Consider the following 8,644-nt stretch of genomic DNA (forward strand, 5'->3'; position numbering starts at 1 on the left):
TAGTATTAGTGCTATACCTGGACATTTCTAAGGCCTTCGACATGGTCAACCACCAACTTCTCATAGGTAAACTCGCATCTTATGGGGTCCAAAACCCGTTACTAGCCTGGCTTGATTCCTTCCTCAGCAATCGACATCAAATAGTTAAAATGAACTCTTCATTGTCGAACGCAGTCCCTGTTAGAAGTGGGGTAATTCAGGGTAGTGTCTTAGGTCCTTTGCTCTTTTTAGTTTTCATTAATGATATTTGTGAGTGTTTTAGTGTGGGTAAGTCCTTTTTGTTTGCAGACGATCTTAAGGTGGTGTACTCATTTTCTCCACATGAGCTGAGCAATATTCGAAATTGCATCAGCACGGAGCTTAACAAGGTAGCACAGTGGTGCTCAAAATGGCAGCTGGAGCTCAATACAGCTAAATGTGGTTGGCTATGCTTCGGTGATACATCACTCAACCTTAATCTTACCATAAATGGGGAAATGTTATCTAGGTTACACACAGTAGTAGATCTAGGGCTTAGGTACTCCGATGACTTGTCGTTTACTGAACAGGTAATGAAACAAACGTCCAAGTCTCAACGCCTTATAGGTTTCATAACTCGAAACCTTCATAACAGCGAATCCCGTATTCTAATGTACAAAGTCTGTGTTCGACCACTCCTCGAATACTGCGCGTTTCTCCTTAGTAGCACGCGCATAAAGGATAAATTAAGACTGGAATCAGTACAGAGACGATTTACACTTCGTACTCTTGGAACTGATAGTGTCTTGACATATAATTCGAGGTGTAGTAAACTAGGGCTTGACCCTTTATGGATGAGGAGACTCAAACTTAACCTTATCTTCTTTTTCAAAATACTTAACAAACTCTCCTTCACATCCAATCAGGCGATTCAATATGCTAAAGCCCCACATTACGACATTCGTAACTCCTTGTCTTTAGCGAAACAAACATGTTCTAGATCTTCTCTCTATATGAATTACTTTACCTGTAAGTTTTCTAGACTCTGGAATAATTTACCCCAAACTATCCGTATGTTAAACTCTTTCCCATTGTTTGTTCGCTCAATTAATGCTTTTTGCTCCTCTGAAAATGCATTAAATGCTCTAGCGCCTGCAAGTGTATCTTACTCCACAAGTGAGATTATAGGAACTTTAAATGTTTAACTTCTTACTTGCTATCATTGTTTTGTTGTTCCGTGCTCTTTGCTTTAATCTTACTTTCTCTAGTTGTAGATAATTAATAATAACTCGCTCTGGCACTGGTAATAACCTTACAGAATAATGTTGGTCAATCATCAGGCTATCCACTTGATGAAAAAATGACAAGTTCCCTGGTGTTGCATTGGCTTGCCGTGATATATGCCATATTTAAACTGTTTATCAATTACTAAACCAGCAAACATAAAACCTTATAATTCATGTTTGTTCTCTACAATAAATGTTGATTTTTATAACAATCTGATCATGCCTGTAAACTGGTGTGAATTCTGTAAATATTATTTTCAGAATATATTATTATTATTATTAAGATGAACACCGGATTCGTAGTAGCTTCATAACAGCGAATCCCGTATTCTAATGTACAAAGTCTGTGTTCGACCACTCCTCGAATACTGCGCGTTTCTCCTTAGTAGCACGCGCATAAAGGATAAATTAAGACTGGAATCAGTACAGAGACGATTTACACTTCGTACTCTTGGACCTGATAGTGTCTTGACATATAATTCGAGGTGTAGTAAACTAGGGCTTGACCCTTTATGGATGAGGAGACTCAAACTTAACCTTATCTTCTTTTTCAAAATACTTAACAAACTCTCCTTCACATCCAGTCAGGCGATTCAATATGCTAAGGCTTCACATTACGACATTCGTAACTCCTTGTCTTTAGCGAAACAAACATATTCTAGGTCTTCTCTCTATATGAATTACTTTACCTGTAAGTTTTCTAGACTCTGGAATAATTTACCCCAAACTATCCGTATGTTAAACTCTTTCCCATTGTTTGTTCGCTCAATTAATGCTTTTTGCTCCTCTGAAAATGCATTAAATGCTCTAGCGCCTGCAAGTGTATCTTACTCCACAAGTGAGATTATAGGAACTTTAAATGTTTAACTTCTTACTTGCTATCATTGTTTTGTTGTTCCGTGCTCTTTGCTTTAATCTTACCTTCTCTAGTTGTAGATAATTAATAATAACTCGCTCTGGCACTGGTAATAACCTTACAGAATAATGTTGGTCAATCATCAGGCTATCCACTTAATAAAAAAATGACAAGTTCCCTGGTGTTGCATTGGCTTGCCGTGATATATGCCATATTTAAACTGTTTATCAATTACTAAACCAGCAAACATAAAACCTTCTTATAATTCATGTTTGTTCTCTACATTAAATGTTGATTTTTATAACAATCTGATCATGCCTGTAAACTGGTGTGAATTCTGTAAATATTATTTTCAGAATATATTATTATTATTATTATTATTATTATTTAGAAACGGATGGAATTACTGATAATTGAAACGCTATAGCATCGAAAGGAATAGTGAAGTTGTCTCCGCAACTAATGGACGTACGACAGGCGAAGTTATTAGACAGATTGACAGAATAAGGTAGGGCCAACATTTGCTGAGCTCACCAGATTTATAGCGTCCCGTGCCGGAGCCGCTGGTAGTAGATTCGGATAGAACGTGAAGACAAATGGGCACTTGCAGTCTGAGCGGTAGATGTTTAGCTGTAAAGCGTAGAAACAATATGCATTCATACACACGCCGATATTGATAAACAAAAAAAGTGAAGTCAAAATGTGACTGAAGAAGAATGGGTAAAGTGGCCTGTTCAGATGCTAAGATAAGGTATGTGGGCTGAGCATACCAACCGACACTACAACATAAAGAATGAAAACCATTGATCTGAACACTGATCACTGGGAGACATCCCTGGAGACGTTGTGAGATTAGTAGAAGTGTCGCCTCATCTTCACTTCCCCGTTTTAAACGCTAATAAAGAACAGGGTCCACTTATATATTTTACCAAATATTCATAACTATTGTGCCAGTGGAGACTAGTTGAAAAACACAATGTCGAAGGTCAATTATCTTGATGTTACGTTTCCATCTGATCTTTCTAGGTCTTCTCATGTGTTGCTGTTATGAAAGAAAGATTTCCGTCTGAATTACGTAAAAAGGCTACATGATTTTGTAATTACTTGACGTTTACTCTTACAAGTTGTCAATTCTTGTATATTACCTATCTTTCCTTCCTGGCTTTTGAGAAAAGACTATGCTTTATTGTGCACAGTACTGAGTGCTGCTTGCAAGGTGTGTGGTGAATCTTTTCAGACCGTTGTTAATATGGTTGTGGATAGATATCTGAAATGTTGCACGCTCTTTGGAGGTGTTACCTTTTTAGATACCAACCATTTCCTCCGTTCATATCTTCCTCCTTGTATCTCTTCTGGTGGATGGGATCGTCATTGCATTAAAATTCATCCACGCATACAAAAGTATCAGAGTTCCATAACACATTATCTAGTAAATATACTCTGTGACAAACAGGTTTTTAAAGTTGACTTAGTCAATAATCTGTATCCTCAACCCTTTTTCTAATAAAAAGTTGTAAAGATTCAGGTTTCTGCTTTGCTGGAATATTTTTTCTGTTTTTGTCGAAGAAACATGTTGAAATACTTCGTACTGGGAACTCCATATTGTACCAAAATACAATACCGAATAAATCCACCTGTAATAATAAATGCTTTCATTTGAATAGTGAGAACGAGTTTTGTACTTCAGACGAAGCTTTGTTGAAATCAAAATACAGATTGACGGATAGTTCGCCTTCCCCCCTACCTCCTTTTATTGAGAATGTAAGTTTACGTTCAGTCTAGTCATCATCAGAAAGTAGTACGTAGTGTATGTAATTTGACACTAGCGGGTAAGTAGTTATGATATTTAAGGCAACTGCCCATCAAAAAATGTCTTTAATCTATAATGCTTCACCTTCTATCAACACATTTTTTCGACTTCATAAGTTGTCATGTAAACGTACTTTGTTTAGGAAAATTCCTTGTAAAGTTCTCACATGGATCTTGTTTAAAGCTTCTACTCAATCGTCCTACAGTCTTCTCCAGTAAGTTCAAAACCTTAGACAAGTTTAATGAACTAAACGTCTAGTACGTTTGTAGTGACATAGATCATGAATCACCTACTTTTCAAGATGTGTCGCAAATGCCTGATGGCTAGGTGAACCGAGACAATTTATTGTCCAAAGGTGAAATACCCCATCTCTCATGTAATGAGGGGTTTGGAGCGAAGTCCCTAATCTTTTGGTTAGGGGTATGATTGGATACTTAATCTGAAGCATCTACCAACAGAATGAGTGAGTAATGTGAATTCAGATAAGCGAACGTAGATTGTTAAGCGAGATTTTCTGAAAATGTTTAATAGTATAAGCACAGGTTGACTCAAGGTCTTCCAGTTTTACCTTAATCAAATCTGTCAATGCTTGCGCCGATTGTGCTCAGTCAGGTATGAAACGACGATTTGAAGAAGCCTGAAAAACGTCCTGGTTGTATTGCCGTACTTAATTTGAGGCAAAGCTCAAAAATGTCTACCTATTTTCTGAGCGGTGTGATCTCTCCTAGGCCGATAGAGTGTTCAATTGACAAAGTAACTTTGATATATTTTCATTTTATTTGCATCCATCAATTTTAACGCTGCTCTCATGTGTTGTGGGTGGTATTATGAATGTGAACAGAAAATTCACAAATAGTCCATACACCACTGTTCTAAAAGGAATTCAAAAAGTAGGTTGTTCATCAACCTTTGAAATACTTGTGAAGTGCCCCTATCAGCTGATTGCATGAGTGAGAAAAAGAAATACTTCATAAGATGTGGTAGGAGCTAACTTTGAAACAACTTTATCAGCTGTTGAAATATTGTCATTAGCTCCAACCAAATGAATCTTGACAAATTTGTTCATGTTCCGAAAGTTGTCTCTGAAAACTTAGGTGTGAAGTATTGAGTATCTATCTGGTACAGCTTGACAGTTTAATGATCTGTGGTCCTCGTACAATCGTGAGGCAAAATTAATTTTTTTCAGGACCATCTGTTGAGAGTATCGTTATTGCCTGTTAGATGAACGGATACCAAACAGCAGTTGCGTGTGTTTAAAGTCAGCTTTATCAGTTTCAAGCTTATTTTTCGCTAACCTACTGAGTCTGGGAAATAAATGTGACCCTTCACTTTTGACTACATGTATTGTCCAGAGGTTGGCGTCCGATTTGAATAAATTTGGTCAATTCTGGAACTCATCAGTTATTACTGCTGAAGTGTGTATTATATTTTGAGGATTGAGGCGATATCTCTGGAATTTCTTGTGATAAAGGTTTTTCTTTTGACTTTGTTTTTATATATCAACCAGTAATGCATTTCTCTGAAATGCTCACTTCCAGAACTGATATGTCCAATTCTGATAAAGTGATTAACAGGGAAAATTGCCTCAAAAACTGCAAATACAGCGCTAACGTTCATCACTCAGACGTCACAACCGTAATTTTGTTGACGGCTTGGGGAAAATAGTGTGATAACATCTAGTTGAGAATGTTTTAGATATTTAGTTGACGTCAATGGTTTAAGGCTCAATGTGAAGTGACTTGGTACTTTTACAAATACACTGTTCTAAACATGTTTCGTGGAACTATATTTACATTGGATGCTCCTCAATATTATTCGCGTCTTATTCGTGATATCGGCCGCCGTGAACATTCTCCGTTTTATACATTGTCATGTAGATGAATGAAAGAAAGTTGGAGACAGATACATGCTTACCAGGTCCATTGGGGTTTCTTCTAACTGTCACTGTATTTCGAGACATAAGATTTATTTATCTTGTTATGCATGTATTTGAAATGGAAATCAGTTTTACGTAAGATCCGCTCTCGAAATGTTAAGTTATTCAAAGGTTGATCAAAAAGTCAGATTCTCAAAGGTCAAAGTCAAAACTATGAACTAATGTATCGACCTTTATGCAGTCATAAAAAATGCTCCATTTTACAGTGAGTGAGTCTAAAAAATGTTAACTCGAACATGGTCATGTAGTTATAAATCCAATACGCAACTTCTTATACAATTATTTGCACAGGGTCCTTCAAATCTCTTCAACACTATCATTTTTTGAAAATACTTATTAAAGCTTTCCTCAGAAAGACAGTATATCCTCTCCATATCTTGTACTCAGATTGAAAGCGATACCAGCAGGATCATGAGAAATAGTTTGTGACACTCAGGAACCCAGATGAATGATTATAGAAAAAATAATCAATTTGAATTTCACATCAACTAGTCACGAAGTAAATCTTATATACTAAGCTGATAAATGCTTTTGTAATTTTTGACTCAGTGATCCCGAAAGAGTGTCTGAATTCGGAATCTACCCGTGTGCAAATTCATGAAACTCTCTGATCTCCATTACGTCACATATCCGATTATAACTTGAAAGCATATGACCATAATCACTGGCATACAGTTCAACAACACAAGCCTTGCACTTAAATCAACCATGCTCGACCTCATCTGGATCTCTAAAATCTACACCCTGTTTTCTAGTTGCAGCTTGCTTAGTATATATTTATTATTATTAAATGAGCAAATACATCCCCGTCCCACAGGAGGTCGGTCGAATAGCTCAGTGGTGACGTCTCTGAATGTGAATCTGAGTGACACGAGATCGAATCCGTTAGGGAGTACCAGTTCCCTCAAGATTAGAGGTACAACTTGCTGACGAGTGTCAAGTAGCACGAAACCCGTATCCAAAGTTTCCTGTTGACCATCTCCAACCACTATCTTAGTGCACAATATTATTTGATCTGGCACAACTGAACCGATGAGAACTCATATCACAAACATTCAAAATACTATCATTATTATCTTCATTGTCATCAAACAATTCTTAAGCAACTGTCGAAATTTCACTTTCCAAATAAGTACTTTCTTTCGACCCTGTTCTCTTTATACTTATTGTATGCCTCCGTTTCTTGCAAACTTTTAGGAGGTCAATTTAAAATTATTACGAAGTTGTTCAAACAAATAGATGAATTGATTTAAACTCAGCCGAAAATCAGACCGTATCTGATATGTAAGATATCCACTAAACAAAGTGAGGCGTTTTCATTACCTGTTAACAATCTGTTCTGGTCTGTTACTGAAACACGATCAACAGATCTACTCACACCATATGACCTCAATGGCAGAAAACGAATCCCTTTCCACATAATGAAGCTTTGCAATCAGCCATCCGGTGTCGATAATAAAAGTCTACTCTCGACTGCTTCCTCAGAGTGATATGTTGCTCTATCAACTAGGATGTACTGAGAAATCAGTCTACAACTTGAAGAAAATGAATTCAAAGCAAACTCAACCTTTCTTTTATTGCGAAGACAATAGATGCAACCACCTCAGGACTGTTCATCACAATTTTAAAACATACAGATTTTATTTTAAATGCATATTTTATTGTCTTCTTTCTTTAGGAGTGAGGTAAACCTATCAGACAAAGTATGGAGACTGAAATGTGAACATTTTATGTTGTTCAGGGTAACATTAAAGTCATTCTTAAAATATGTTTCTATAATTGAACAAACTGATTCAGCAGACAATTGTATTTGTTTCGAAATCTAGTGAAAGCTCTCAACAGTTGAAACTGGGGTATTTATAATGCATTTCAAGTGTTAGCGGTCATGCTTGTCAAAATCCCTTCCATCACTGTTCATGTTACGTTAGCAAACCGTCGATTATTTAAAAAAGAAATCAAATTTGTGAAATCATTTTTGTTGTGTTGTAGGATCATAGTAACTCCGCCTGTAGCTCTTCGAGAGTTACTGCCGGTCCCAAGCCCGGGTAAAAGAGGAGGGTTGGGTATGGGGTTAGCGACCCCATCCCGCAGAAAAGATAACTCGCTAAAAAACGCTAACCAGAAATGCTGGTGAGCGGCCTATGCTCCTCGACGAGGGGTAACAAGCGTAAGTAAGTAAGTAAGGATCATAGTAGATTTAAAAAAGTTCACGTCTAGTTTGGATTTTCTCGAAATCAGCCTACTCAACGAATTCATATCTGATTTTCAACTATCTGTTGATAGGTCATGATGTTCATCATCTTGAATTTTTAACGCTGATTTCAATAAGGCCTTGAAGAGGTTATACATAAGGTAAATTTTACGTAGATACTAGGGCTCTTCATTTGATTTCTGAAACGATGACACAGACAAATGTGAACTAGTAGAAATTACTGTATAAATTCGATTATCACATTTCTGATGAACTTTGTGTCAGATAGAATAATCATAACATTACACTCTATGCCTCGGATCTCAGTAGTTAAGGTAATAGAATGTCCTTCGTTTAATGTTTTGCAAAAGGTGAACTATTTTATCACAACTCACCTGAAGAAATAGTATACTTTCTATCATCATTTGTTTTCATTCCTACAAAATAGGTTTCGTAAAGTTACTGATCTCACAAATTCGTCGTCTTACTAAAATGATTGATAAAAAACACCTTAAGAGTAATTACACAGTTTTTAGTTCCAACAAACAAGCTTCCGCAATACCTAGATCAAAAAAGAACCCAATGATTCCACGCTTATTCATCCGTA

Source organism: Schistosoma mansoni, chromosome 2, assembly GCF_000237925.1.
Source record: "Schistosoma mansoni strain Puerto Rico chromosome 2, complete genome".
NCBI classification, from domain to species: domain Eukaryota; kingdom Metazoa; phylum Platyhelminthes; class Trematoda; order Strigeidida; family Schistosomatidae; genus Schistosoma; species Schistosoma mansoni.